The sequence below is a fragment of the Rhipicephalus sanguineus genome, chromosome 5 (genome assembly GCF_013339695.2).
Source record: "Rhipicephalus sanguineus isolate Rsan-2018 chromosome 5, BIME_Rsan_1.4, whole genome shotgun sequence".
In the NCBI taxonomy this organism is placed as follows: Eukaryota; Metazoa; Arthropoda; class Arachnida; order Ixodida; family Ixodidae; genus Rhipicephalus; species Rhipicephalus sanguineus.
In genome coordinates, this window is record NC_051180.1 from 52515422 (window position 1) to 52530589 (window position 15168).

Here is a 15168-nt window from a genome sequence, read left to right on the forward strand (position 1 = left end):
TTGTTCGAATACCAAACATCGAAGGGTTTTTCTTGACCAATCAAGATGAATATAAAACTTTCTATGAGGCAAAGGACAATGTACACAAGACGTTGGCAGCCGAGTTTGCTGGGCTAAAAGAAGACCCCTTTGACACGATTAACAATAGGTATCACGAGACGTTTGACGAGGTGTCCGCAGATGAATTTACAGTCACCGTTCTAAATGTCAGATCGCTTGGCAAGCATCATGCAGACTTTGAACACGAGACGTCTTCTTTTGTCTAACAGAGACATGGTGCGGTTTGGTGCTACTTTACTGGGCTTCCACCGGCTCCTCTTATCTCTGGTGTTTGCGACAGCAGAGCCGCGCATAATTATTTCATGAGTCTTCGGGTATAAATTATTTTTCTGCGGTAACTGGAGTTTGATGGGTGGCTATTAGAGCTGATACAGTGCTACTCCCTCAAAAAAACGGCGTTGTTAAGCTTGTGACCCTATAGTTTATGATGATACACAACTTTTGCCTCACTCAGACTTCATACGCAAGTCAGTTCAGGTCATTAAATATGAACGCGGAAACAAGCCACTCTTCACCTTGAGCGTGACGATCAAGCCATCTCGAAGTAAGCACAGAGACGCAGTTACGTGTGAAGCAAGATCATTCTATTTGTTCATTGCTCTTTTCTTCCCATTCTCGTTGTTTTCTTTTCTTTCCGTATTTCTGGTTCTTCGTTATTCTTCTTTTCATTATTATTATTTTGAATCGAACGCGATTTTAGGCCTGCTGCTCATTCTCGTAGTAGTCGGCGAGACATGGCATCAGAAATTTCTTTTCTTTTTTTTTTACATTATTCATTCACACCAGGTCTTTTCCTGGCTCAGTGGCGCATTTCCGTACTCTACGGCACGGTGCAAAGAATGAAGCCTGTTTCCGTTTGATAGAGCGCTCCTGGAATAATTTGTTGCCACACCGTCCTCAGCGTCTCAATCGGGGTCGACTGGGCTTCATTGCTCGATAGAGGAGACAGGCGATGCCCCATTGTTATCGTTCACACCATTTCTATGCACTCTCTGTCGATTCTCTTCAGAGCACCCTCGCGTTGTCGGCTCCCTCTCTTCCGAACTAAGGCCTTCTCTACTATGTTGTCTTCTTTTAGTGCTATTACTATTTTTTTTTTGGCTGATCTCCATATCGCAGGTCTCGAACTGTTCGTTTGGCGACCTTCCGCACCAACGGACTCAATATTCCACTTCGGCTTAGGGTTAAAACGGCGCACGAGCGCCAGTTTATTTAAACCACTTGAGGAGGTCGCGTGGCATGGGCCGCTCTTAGCAAGTTGAGTTAGCGCTCTTGGCGTTACTCCGGCTCTACGTGTATTCTCAAAACAAACGCACAGAAATGTGAGAGAACGAAGTGCGCGCGCTCGTCCGTTTTTCACGCACTAAAATTTTGAACGGTCTCAAGCGGGCAAGTTAATGCTTGGCTGGCACCAAGTATATGTTGAGTACGGTTGTAGCAGTATTTAATTCTGATAGCACCCGTACGTGCGCGTGATCACTTGAAGAACCATATGCTGTGCGAGCAAATGCACGCCATATACTGCATCTCCATTCAAGTGTATCTCGAAATTGCATGTATCGAAGACCATCTACCCCGCACTGCTACCGCTTCAAAGTTAGGATGGAAATAGGAACGAATAAGTACAGTTGAATATATGGATATGCTAATGCAACAGCAAGACGTTGGCTTGCCGAGGATTCCCATGCCGCGTGTCTATGATTCCTCTCTGCATTTAGACGTAGTTGAACTAGCTTGAACTACTACGTACTTTGCGAAATGCATGTGCTTATTCTAAGACTTATAACAGTACTGAAATGCTTTGCGCAGAAAATAAAAGTAATGGATACTAAGCTTTACGGCCAATTTATCTGCATATTCAGTATGAGCTGCTTCTCTCTGGAAAGTACGCCTCCATCGTTTCTTATTTGCACTTGCTTCCTCGGGCACCTTCAAGCCAAGTCGACTCATTGATCCTCTTCTTTCTTTGTTTTAAACGCCCTTCCTAATGAAAATGGACAAATTCAACCGCATGTGGGAACGTCTATGCACAAAAGACGAAAGCCCGAGTCAACTACGCCCATTCCTTGCCAAGACTGCTCTTTCTCTTCTAAGCTCAAATTTGTTCGCGCCGTGCTGATTTAAGAAGACACGGCGATGAACTTTCCTCTGCGGTTCCCAACGAATGGTGGCTTCCTTTCTCGAAGGACCGACCGCGCCCAAGGCACGTGACGGGCTCTCTTCCTATCGAACATGCGCACTGCAATTGATAAAAAAAGCGCTTAACTAAACAGAGCAAACCGAATTTCGTCAGGAACGAAACAAAAAGCAATCCTAATTGATGTGGCTGCGCCTAATTAAAGATTTTGAAGGACCACTTGTGCTTTGCTTCTCGTTCTTTCTCGTTTCAGGTTCGCGGCGGGATTTGCCTTGTTTTTTCTGCGGCAGTATGCGGTGGAGTACGTTACTCGGAATAAGAGGCATCAGCGGCGCAAGAACTGGCAGTAGCGCAAACCACGTGACAGCAGAGATGTCATTTGAGCGCGCAAAAACACGGACAGAGGAAGGACAGGACACCACGAGCGCTAAGTCACAGTTCCTTTATTGGGCCACCCCAGAAAAAAAAATGAAAGACAGTCAAGCGCATGCGCACAAGTTAATCATGGCAAAGGTAAAGGTGTGTAAGGTTCTTTTTCTCTAGTTTTTGCATTTAGTTGTTTTTTTTACGGTCCTCTTCATCTCACGCCACAAGAGTCCGCGGAGGAGAAAGTTCATTGGTCTGAAAACACTTGCACGAAGCATAAGCCCCTCACTTGTCAGTCACAAAGGGATATCGCTATGATGTCGACTCCCACCAGAAAGAAAGTTCGCAACTTTCTAATCTATGTTCTTAAGCCTTTCCCCAGCCACGACTCTGAAAGCACGTGCGCGCCTGCTGCCTTGGCAAAAGGAGCTGAGCTTTTGCACCTATAGCGCGCATAAAAGTACCCCTTTTTCTCTTTGTTTACATCAAGTGACACCTTTCCGGTGCTCCTTTGACCAGCTGTACATGACTAGTGAGCCGCGAATGAAAGGATTCATTCTGGCTCCTTAGTACGGGAACCATCGCCTCCACCACGCGGCTGGTGTTGTCGATGCAGAAGCGGTCTCACAAAGAGGCGTCTTCCTCGGTTCGTCGAGCGCGTGGCAAGCATGGCGCCAGCCGCCATCGTCACCTGCGGGGACGATGTGGGCCGCTCGCCACACACTTGGAAGCGCAAAGTGTGGCTGATAGTAGAGGGCGATCCCCCGAGAACTGTCGACCCGGTGACTCACAAGCCACGGTCGGGACGGCTGCTGTGAGGTTCCGTTCCGTCTCCTGTAAGTGACCCATTCCCCCCACTGCTTTTTTCCTATCCGGCACGGAGCAGCGCTGTCCGGTCATCCGGTCACCGTGAGCTGTTCTCATTTGCATCCTTTTGTGCCTTTTGTCTACCACTCCCCTCGCCCTTTGTTTTCCCTTATTTTTTTCTTCCCCCACCCGACGTTAGGAAGGCTCTTCCATATCCTCACCGTAGGGAGCTCGCCTCTGGCTAAGCTGGAAATAATGAGGCGGCAGCAGCCACCGCTGCGGCTTAACACTCTGGGCTACCGACGTAAGGTGCTTTACATCGCCCGGCCCTCCCTGTTTCCTCCCTCATTCATCAAGCCAGCCGCTTTCTGGATTTACAAAGCCATAACAGCTCTTAGAAACAGGAGAAAGTTTGACGCCCTGCACGTGAAACTGGCGGAACTTCTAGAGCAGCTGTGCGAGAAATAGAATTGTGACAAGACCAAAATGTAGCGTTTTCCCTGTGTGCACTGTGTGCTCTGTGTTTGCGTGCACTGTGTAGACACAGTGCACTGTGTCTGCCCTGTCAATTCCTATGAAAACGAGTATACGTTCTTCGTACCCCTTTTCAACGCGATGGTGTAGACGAGCCCGTGTCGCAGAAATTCCGCTGTCAGCGGCAAATGGTCAAAATTATTCCGGAGTTCGATGCTCTGTGGTTATTTTACGTGCACCTGGACCGAGTCGTTGGAACACGAGTGGTCTTGTATTTCGCCTCCATCTAAATGGCGCCGCCTTGACCGAGAATCAAACCCCAGCCTTCAAGCTTAGCAGCGCGAAAGCTTATCTGCTAAGTATGCTTTGTTACAGTGGTGGGTTTCAGAGAAAGTTGATGTTTCTGTCTGCGATGAAGCGTATTGCTACAAGTACTGCATATGGCAAAAATCAATGAATAACATTTATTGACTACAAGGAAGGAAATGGAGTGTTTATGGGTGGGTCGCTATGCCAACACTCTAGTGGCCACCGCGACCCGCCCAGCTTACTCCAGCAGGCCCTGTTAGGCCTTAAGGTCAGCAAGATTGAGGATGGCCTCCCGAGGCATCCTAAGCAAGGCCATTACCAAATGGGGATTTAATAGTTCGAGGTCATTGGTTGCATTCCCATCTTCCGTAGGGCAGTGAAGGCAAGGGTCTGCACCATGAGCCTGAGTAACTATACAATTTCGTTTTCTTTATGGTACCAACCCAATGCAGATAGGTATGTGACCGTAGTCGTCTTTATTTTTGCGCCTCATCCTCGTAAGTGGCTTGTGCGATGGGGCGCATTGTTGCCGAATTCTTCGCTGACACTGTAGTGTATAACGGACCAGTTGAAGATAGTTTTTTTTTATCGTCGTGTGTACTTCGGGTATCGGTAAGAAAGCCTCGATCTAGAGTACACTGTCTTTCATTCCGTAGATACCCTCATGGTCAGGACAGCACAATTGCATGACATTGCCTTGTGTATACAGTATGTATGCCACTTGTCGGTTGCGCAATATTGAAGGTGTGCTGTTTAGCTTTTACTTGTATGTGATAGCTAGTGCGACCGCCTCTTCAGCTGTGGCGATGCATTGCGTAGGTATTGAGGCTGATGTCTTAAGCGTTCCGTGGAGTGTGGTTTGACCTGCCGCTGTAACACATCCTTTGCTAAATCAGGCTACATTTGGGCATGTAGCTTCTTGATTACTAACGGAAGACGAGGCGGTATTTGGCAGGTGGTTTCATGTAAGTCAGTGCGTACATGGTGCAATCTAAATAAAATATTGTACAAGTACACAACATTCTTGAGAGGAGGAACTGTCGAACTTGTGAGCGTTGGCTGTCAATCTCTGACATTCTATTATTCTCCCTTGGCTCACGGTTACATTCATTGAATGTATTATCCGAGCAAGAACCCTCCAAAAAAAAGAAAGACTTAAGAAGAGAGGACAGCACTGATGCAGCATTTTCCTTTCACATCCACACACTGTCACACACTCGCTGACAGCGTCAGCATCCGAACAGAAGGGCGCAGCAACGCCCACCAAAACACAACCGGACGAGGGCGTATAAAGTGGGTAACAGTCGTATCTTTCACCTCGCGAAAGACGCCAAACGGAGACTTTATTCTTCCCCCTATTCGGTTCTTTCCTGCCTTCAATCTTGAAAAGAGCTATAGTGAAGGAACGCCCCGATACGTCAGCTGCATGCAACGAGTGTGCGGAAAGGAAGGAGTTCGGGGGAAGAGGCTACCCAGCGAAACTGGAGAAACGTAGGAAGTAGGCGAGTGGTTGAGCCGGGTGTCCAGAAGGAACCATGAATCATAGAACGAGTCGCCTAACGCAAAAAAAACAGAAGGGCGGCCGCGGGGTTATGCATTGCAGCCGGATATCGATGGCGTGTATCTTAGCTCGGGCCAGTGATCGAGAAGCGTTGGGTGCGTGGCTTTCTTTGCAGCGAAGGGACGCTGAGGAGGACGAGAGAACGACCCAGCCTGGTCCTGCGCTACGGCCATGTCCGTCCATGGGGAGCCCCTTTGATGCATCTTTCCTGGAGCGGTCACTCAAGAGACGGCGCCGAGGCATCACTCTCATGTCAAACGGGCCTTTTCAGGTCCCTGCGCTGCATCTTTCGTGGCGCTACCTCGCTCATAGCGAGTGCTTCCGATTCGCCCGGTCGTCTCTGAAAGAGTCCTGCCAAATAAGCGCCATTGTTCTGCCGTTGACGTTGCGGTCTCCGAGAACAACGTTGACGGCACCCATTGCAATGTTCAGGCACTGTCAAGCGAAGCCTGCTCTTATGAAACTAATGCATGCCACCAATCAAATCTTCTCTGTGGGAGTCCAGAAAAAATTTGATTGGTGAGGTGCACCTTATGTTTGCTCAAGCATATGTCAAATAGCTGTAGCAGATATTCGTGGCCTACCAGCTGCGTTATCGCATTGTTAAGGTATGAGCCGCTTTTCTTCCTGAAACTCACTAAAATTCATGCACTAGTCATTGTGTCATATTATAGACGCATAGTGTTTTGGGAGCCGGCTCTTTTCCCGATTTTTTTAATGCTCGCATGTTCCTTTGGCACCTTCATATGATTGTTCATTTGTTGCCTCAGAAAAACCATAACAGAACCTAACTGTTACTTTCGCCATTAGTGGTACCTTTAATTCAAATCGGAATGAGCGATTTCCAAACACAGCGGAATGGTGACATTCTTTGTAAAGAAAGTGCTGCTTTCATTTTCCTCTCACGGTCAAGCTGCTCCAGTAATTTTCTACTTGCCGATCTTCTTCAGGCCTAATTTGAAACGTGCTAGCAAGCGAACGAAAGGAATTGTGGATTAACTAGCCAGACACATAAAAGAAGAAGTCGCGCGAATGCCAGCTTCTGCGTTGATTAGTCGCATTACGGCACATCGACGGGCATCTGCCAAGAGATCCCACGGGCACCATCAGCCCGAGACAGCGTGGAACGGAGGGCGTTGATTAATCACTCGTGTCTTATTAATGTTACCGTGGAGCTTACGCAATTGCTCCTCTTACTGTTTTGTGCATACATGGAAAATTCATTTAGCGCAATGCGCATTTATAATTAATGACATCGCTTCTTCGGTAATAGAAAGGAACCAACCAAACGGCACTATCAGCGAGATAAGCTTTTCTCTTGTCCTTCTGTTCAGTTTCTTTCTTCTTGCATTGCACTGCACTCAGCTTGAAGACGAAACCTCAGCAATTCGCAGCAGCTGTTATAAAACACAAGATTACACCAGCGAAATTCTCTTTTGTAAAATTCCTTGTCTGTGTTTATGAATGCCTGCAATAGACTTTCGCCGAAGAGGAAAATATTCAACGAGCGTTTTAATAGCCGCTATTTCATTTGCCTTCATATGTTTCTTAATCGCTAAGCTACGTGTTATCCGCATACCTGCTAATTACAAACTCCACAGCTCGATATTGGTAAGCCTCGCTGTCCTGAGCCAACTCCCGGTGTCGGCTAGATCTGGAGAGAAGTGCGCGCCGCACGGCTGTAGCTCATGGGATCCTGGACTGAGGACTCCACCCACGCACAGGGCTCGTCAAAGAACCCGGTTCTTTCTCCTTACTTTATTAAGTCTGTGCTCTCTCTCTCTCTCTTATCTTTCTTTCTTTCTTTTTTATTTTTGGTGCTTTTCCCGGCCCCTAGTACACAGCAGTCAACCACTCAGTTTCCGCTCTAATGAAGGGTACCTGGACAAAGTCTAGACAGCCACCCTGCCTTTCCTTCATCCTCTATTTCTCGGTCACTCTCTCTGAAACACGCAGTCACCTTGGTAAAACACGGTGCATTCCATGTATTATTTGTCTTCCCATTTTCTGTCTTGAATCTGAAACAATTACAACAAAAGGACAAACGGTGTGATACGATGCAGTTTTGAGGAAACCTTGACACGCGAACAGCAGCAACATGCACTTACAATCTCTCGTTGTTTCGCCTATTCATAAGCTTGTACTGTAAATTACAGTAGAAACAAAAGTGGCACTCGAAGTTTCACAACTGCTGACGTCATACCAAAACTTTACCCTCTAGGGCGTGGGAACCAAAGGAGCAAGTCTACGAATACACACTGAACAACTCGCCGAGGGACCGAACCCCGCTAACGCAAGCCTCCGCACGTTCGGTGCTCGCTCCCTCACCTTCTGTCAACTAACGCCTAATCCGTAGAATCAAGGGTCGCCAAAGCAGGCACTGACATTTGCACACCATAGTTTCCCAGGAGGACAGCAGGGTGCGAGTCGGCTAACGCCTCTCCGTTTCCCTCGCTGCCGCTTATTCCGAAGAATTTCTACGAGGATTGTACGATCCCAAAGCAACAGCAGCGTATAAGGAACCAAGTAAACAGAAGAACGTGCTATTCGCGCTCTCGCTAATACGAGGACGAGCGACAGCTTTCGCAGACAGTTGTCGGGTCTAGGCCAATGGTTTTGTTTCTTACCTACGACGCCTTGTTCTTCCAAAATCCTTTAGTTCTCATTCTCATCTCTTTTCAGTTGGGCTTCTGCAAATGAGGCCCGCGTTGGCACGAGACACACTTGAGGCTACATGGTCTTCTCTCACCGGTGTTTGTTTCTTTTTTCGGGGGGGGGGGGTGGGGGGGGGGGCTGTGCACACAATTTCTCTCAAACAAGAAAGGCGTCTGCACCGGCATGCTCTGGGAAAAAGCCAAGAACCTCCCTGGGGGTCTTAGGGTCGATAATCCCGCTAGTTGCAGAGTAAACCCCCAGACCATCCTTTGAGTGGCCCACTTGGAAGGATCAATAAGGAACAGCTCCGCAAAGGCAGAGCCACAATCAGCACGGTTGCCTGCTCGCTGTTTATTGCACTACAGAGGAATGCACTGCTTGGGTCTGTTTATTTTTTTTCATTCATTTGCTATGTTTGTATTGTCCGACTGCTTTTCTCGCCATTTGTTTTTCTGTTGGTGGTCTAGTATAACGGTAGTATAAACTGAGGTCCCGCCTTCTGATCCCTGAAAACATCAAGCATAACTTCAAGTCACTGGTATGCACTATTACTCTCTGAGTGCTTCATGGAACGGCTACATTGATTGTACTTTGTCCTTCAAACCGAGCGGTGGTGTTGCCGTTGTATGACTGTAAGGGAATTAAACGTGAATAAGCCCAGCCAGCATAATGGGCAGCTTGAGGGTTCAGGTGAGCGCTGCTGAACTAGAAGTAACATTTCGACGCTGACATGGGTCACCCGGATGCACGTTTCTTTGTCAAAAAGTAAACCGCTGTGTTTTAATGGTTCTGGCAAGACTGAAGCCTTCTGTAAGAAATGTTCGACATTAGATAAAGAGGCGGGCCCTGAACGCACCTCAAAGCCAACCGACCTCAAAACTCAGTTCATGATTCTTCATGTTTCCCATACTAAGAGCCCATAAGTTTGCGCCATACTGTAGAAACTGGTGTGTATAAATCGTTTCTTTCTGGTGTTTGATACCTCTTTTATTTCGTGCTGATTGATGTTATTTTAGAGCTCCCCTTACACAATGCCCAACAGGCCTGTAAGGAATTTCAAATAAATAAATAAATAAATAAATAAATAAATAGCCAGGCCTTCACTAGGCCAATGCTCGTATCCTTGTTTTTCCACCAATAGCACGTGCAGCCGTTATCTACATTCACTGTTTCTGCATCATTCACCAAACTTTGGCTCACAATACATCAACAAATGAAGACAGCCCCCTTAGAATGGTCTCATATCATTCCCGTAAAGCGGTGGAGGTGCTTGCTATTCTGTGTACATGGCGTATTGCTATTCTGTGTACTTGCTGTTCTGGTACATGGTGTACTTCTCTGCTACGTGATTCAAATGAATCACGTAGCAGAGAAGTGAGAACCAGCATATCAGAAAGCAAGGAATAGGATAAAAGTAAACGAGCACAGTACGAAGAAAAGCGCCAATTTGCGGCAACAACATGAACTTGAAGGACATATTGTAGGGAATGTGCCAGTGAACAATATAAAAGACTAAAGGACCTGTAATCATGTTGTCTACACTGGTCGAACCGTAGCCCTACCTATTTTCATCCACCCGCAGTAACATTGTATGTAACCACCGGAGAGTAATAACACCTGCGCACAGGGAGATTGCCGCTTGACAGGTGCTCTTTCAAATTCTCCTCCCGATATTCGTTCATAGATGGCTCTGTTTCCTAACTCCCGATAGCTTATGCTTTCACACGCCTTCATTACGACAGTTCAAGGTCGTTGTGTGCATAGAACTGTAAACTGTATCTTACTTTCTTGTTGAGTACAGGGTATCTGGCATCCTCTCTAATATGTCATAAGTCCCCGATCCCAGCGATCTGCATTCTCAAACACGACAGTTCACTAGTCCTTATTTTGTCACTTTCCTCTCTATGTAATCCCATGTAAGCTCTGTTGTACAGAGTCGTCCACATTTAAGCTGAACACCTCATTAGTATTCAAGACCTCATTGAAGCTGTTGTTTAATACATAATTCGGAAAATCATTACTGTGTTTGTCGACACCATGATTAGACGTTCTATAACGGGCATTGCACTCGTGAAGTATAAGAAACGTTCTAGTTTTACCGGTTTGAATACTAATGAGGTGTTCAGCTTAGATGTGGTCGACCCTGTACATCTATCCGCTTCTTCTGCCCGCTACTTCAAACAGCCCGTGTAAGGTAACTTTCTCAAAATAATATGGAGCTGCTAAAAGACAAGCGATTTCTGCGGTTCTTAACACTCTTTCCGTGCCCACCAGAGCAGCTGTAATTCCTCTTTCCTTTTGTTATTACTGTTTACGCCAAATTTTAGAGCGGCTAAACGTGCGACGCGATTGTTACGATGGCAGTTGCCAGGGCACCATGCGTGTCCCCGGTACCCGAACAACAAGAAAGAATTATGAAGATGAGATTGGCCCAGGTATGAACAAACATCAGCATTGCAGCTGGGACGTTGCTGATAACCTTGATTACCTTCAAGCGACGTTTTAAGCAATCAAAACCTCGCACCCGCGGAAAAAGGAGAAGCGCAGGCAGATATAATGCGTTGATGAATATAGGGCCATATTTTGGTTCAGTAACACAAACGAAACAACACAAGCGCGTCTACATGACTGTTCAAAGCAGATAAAGTCTTTTTTGAAAACCTCCCGTGAAAGCATTGGCAAAGTTACTGCAGAAAACAAATTGCTATTTTCAAATAAAAGTTTTTACAACGTCTAGATTGGAAATATATATTAGATTTGAAAAACATTTTCATGCTTATTTATTCTTCATTACATCGCTAATGTCGTAAATCCTCGGCAAAAAACTAACTGGAAATGAGGCATAGTGCTAATATAGAAAGAATTAAGGCCTTGAGCAAAGAATGAAAACCATGCATGAAGGAGAAATGACACGCGCATTTCGAGTACACTCCCCTTGTTATCGCAAACGGGCGTTATAAAGTATTATTAGTAATAAAGGTGTAATAGAGGCTGTTGAAAACCAGAAAGCGGAGGCCAAGTAGAGAACGTCTTATGTATTTGACGTTGGGTAAAAAACTAAACTGGAATGCTGGCGCGCGCTCGGGTCCATGCTCGCCTGTCACTTCTTCGACTTCGCCGCTCTTTCGAAATAATATTTAACAGCTACCGGCCGAACAATCAGCGCGAGTTCGCTTCCTTCAAGACAATTGTTGACGAGATAGCGGAGCTTGTCCAGCAGATTCCAGGTGATAGAACATTGGTATCGGCCTCCGCAACGTGGTGCCAGCAGAAGCGCGCACTTTGCTTGAAAGGACTTTGCCGTCGATGCCCCATAAATAATTGTGTGACTTGTGGATCTTCCGCGATTTCCTTGTCGAGTTTCATTCCTTTAATTCGATGTCTCCAATCCTCACTGATTATTTCCTTCTAGTCTTATCGGTGTGAGCAGAGCGAAGCTCTTCGAGGTGTTGTCGTCGCCACCGGTTACCGAAATTGCTTAGCCTTGTTCACTGTGTCTACATCTTCGCTGAAGTATTTCATGTGACGACTCTGTCTCGGATGCTTTTCTCATTACTTTGCTTGCTCGTTGCTTCGGATGCCTTGCTCGGGAAGAGGCGTCGAATACCACCCGAACTATCGTTGTAGCTCCGTGGTGTCTCAATACATATCGGTGTGTCCCGTTGTACGTCATACGTTCGCTCGTACTGTCCGTTGCGTCGTTTTCAGCGAAGTCATGGCTGTAGTCGCTCCTTATCGCAGTTGCATATTCCTTCTGAAACTCCTGTCAAAGCGCGCTAGAACGGACGCCAGTGACTGTAAACCTTATATATGAAGTGAAATAGAAGAAATTCGACAGTGAGCGTAATTATTTGCAGCGCCACCGCACGGCATTCAACAAAAACGTAAAGTATGGCCTGCGTGATTTTTGCGAATATGAGACTGGAAGCGAGACTTTATATTTTACGTTACTTTTTGTAGCAATACGTAGCAACTGAAGCTAGTTTTAAGAAACACAGCAATACACTCACAACACGTGACGCTCAAAATAAAATCTCACCAGCTGCGATTCGAACCCAAACGTTTTGAGTGGGAAGCGGGCATTCGGCCCCTGCACCACTTCGGCGGAGCCGCTGGCAACTGTTAAACAACGCCACATTGCAGGCTACCGAACGCAGTGCCACAAACGGCTTGACCCTGTTTGGGCTTCCCTTTTTCTACATTGGGGCTGCGGCCATTCCGAGCACTACCCTGTTCTAGTACACTCTACTGCTAATAGAGGCGGTGGTTCACGGCTTTTATTTAACAAAACGTTTCATGTACCAATACTAGAATAAGACTTTCTCGTGGACGGCTCTGCGTCTTTCCTGGTGAGCTAAGGCATATTTAGAGGCGTAGATCCAGGGAGCACTTGCAGCACTGCGCGTACGTCAAAACAGTCCCGGGCAAATTTCTCGAAGAGGAAGCAGGTAGATGAACATGTTCATCATCCAATTGTGCCGCCATGGTCGATATGGGCGCACGTTTTGCGTAAACAGGATCGTTTATTCGCTTCAGTTTTCTTACTATCTGCACCAATAGCTGCTCGTGAACTGAGCGCTAATGATTTCTTATTATGGTTATTTTTGTATGACAAGCCGATATGAATTAGCGTATTTCTTTCATAGGATATCGCTTCTTCGAATGGCGGACGAGGCTGCGAGTACTACGTTTATGAATACACCAAAGGTCTGCTTTTAGTGTGCCGTGTAATACAACTGGTATTCAAGAAGCATATTTTGTCGAGAAATTATACTGCGTCGCATGTTGTGAGAACCTTTCACTCGGTATATGAAGCCCCCACAGCTCTTCTTGCAAGTGCCATGCAGCAACAGTTGCTTGTTAAAAAAATAGCTCCTTATACCTCAAAGTGTTTTTGAAACATTGCTGTTGTGGCTCTCTTTTGAGCTTGTGTGAAAAGAGCTCCCTGGTTTTTGTCTGCAGTAGTTGCTTTCATCTAAGTACATCGAGCTTTAACAACCGCAAGTGTGAAATAAATAAATAGATTTATCCTTTTACTGGGTATAAGGCTTATCTACCATGAAGAGGAGAAAAGTACACTTGACTTCAGCTAAACTAGCAACAAATAACCACAGATGTGAATAGCATCCGACCATTTGCCTCCACTTTGACCTCTTGGCGATTTCTTCTGACAGAGTAGGCATTCCGAATGAAAACACCTTCGAAAGGCATCGTTCGGTCTTGAGAGGCGACGTACGGACACAGAAGAAAACAACGTAGAAGACAAAAAAAAACGTTAACCGACTAAGTCTTCACGGTGTCCTCAAAAAGGAGGCAGCCTACTCCCAACCACACGGCGGCACTGTCCTCTTAAGGGCTGCCAAATAATAAGGAAGCAAGAGTGAATCTGAGGAATCAAGTACCCCGTATATAAAGAGAAACGTAGAAGAGGACTCCCAAGCTCAGATGCCAGGGTAACATTCAATTCCTGGCGAGAAGACCCTGTACTTCACCTTGCTCTTACTGTCGGAAGTTCTTTGCTTGCCTCATTTCTCGATAGTTGCTTCTCATATTTTGTACATCTATCTTTATTTCCTTTTGATTTTTCTCTGCCCCTCGCTAAGCGCTAAAAGAACGTTTCCTCCGCGGGATCGAGGTCAAACATGCTGACGCTCTGAAGAGAGGAAAGAAACCACTTACGTGCTACTGCTGCGGATTGAATCACTCAGGTTTTAGCCTTTTCTTCGAGGTATCATGTTTTTATAAGGGGACCGCCGGGATTTTGAACCTTTGTGCACCTTTGTAAACGACTACACGTAGAATCGTACTTTCAGTGTCGCGCGAAGATTGCCGATGTCTTGAATACTCCAGTAGTTTGGCCAGCAATATCGAAATAGTGAACAGTCGAAGCAGGTCTTAATGAAGCGAGCAAATGACGGATTCTGCTGCTTCTGATGTGGCTACTGAGGTATCTTCATGAAGTGTAACTGCGGCTGCCCTTTATCTCAAAAAAGATTGGATTGTCGGCCGTTCCACGAATCCCACTCGAAAGGTGTGAATAAATATTTTTACTGTAAATGTATGCCTGTTTGGAAGTTTTTTTTATATATAGAAATATTACAGAAGAGTAAGATTGATGATATCACTGGTGATTAAAAAGAAGAGACAGAAAGATAAGAGGAAGGCGGGGAGGTTAACCAGAAGGTAGTATCCGGTATGCTACCCTGCACTGGGGTTGTAGAATTGGTGGTTGAAAGAGAGAGAGTGAAAATAAATAATAAAGGGAAGAAGTCACAACCACACTCCGCTCAGAGGCGTTATGACAGGCCAGTAGATCGCAGGAAGCCTAGTATCGCTTGTAAGGCCTTCTTCTGGTACGTCAAGTCTGGACCATGGCGTAGTAGTCTTTGTTTTGATAGAGGCTGGTCGTCTAACCTGTTTAATGCATGACAAAGAATTTCTCTCTGTGTTCTATACTCCGGACAGTCGCACAAGACATGCCGAATTGTTTCTTCGTCGCCGCAGTGTTCACATGCGGTGGTGTCGGCCATCCCTATGCGGAATGCATACGCATGGGTAAACGCGACGCCCAGCCATAATCTACACAGAATGGTAGCGTCACCTCGGCGAAGTCTAGAGGGGAGACGAAGGCTTAACGCGGGATCCAAGGTGTGTAGTCGTGCATGCATGAAATTTGGCTCATTCCAGTTTGACGTGGTGCACTGGCGAGCGAGCATGCGGAGCTTCCGAGCAGCGTCTGTCCTAGAAAGAGGTATCGACAGGTCGCGGCCCTCTGTATGGGCTTAACGGGCAGCTTGAT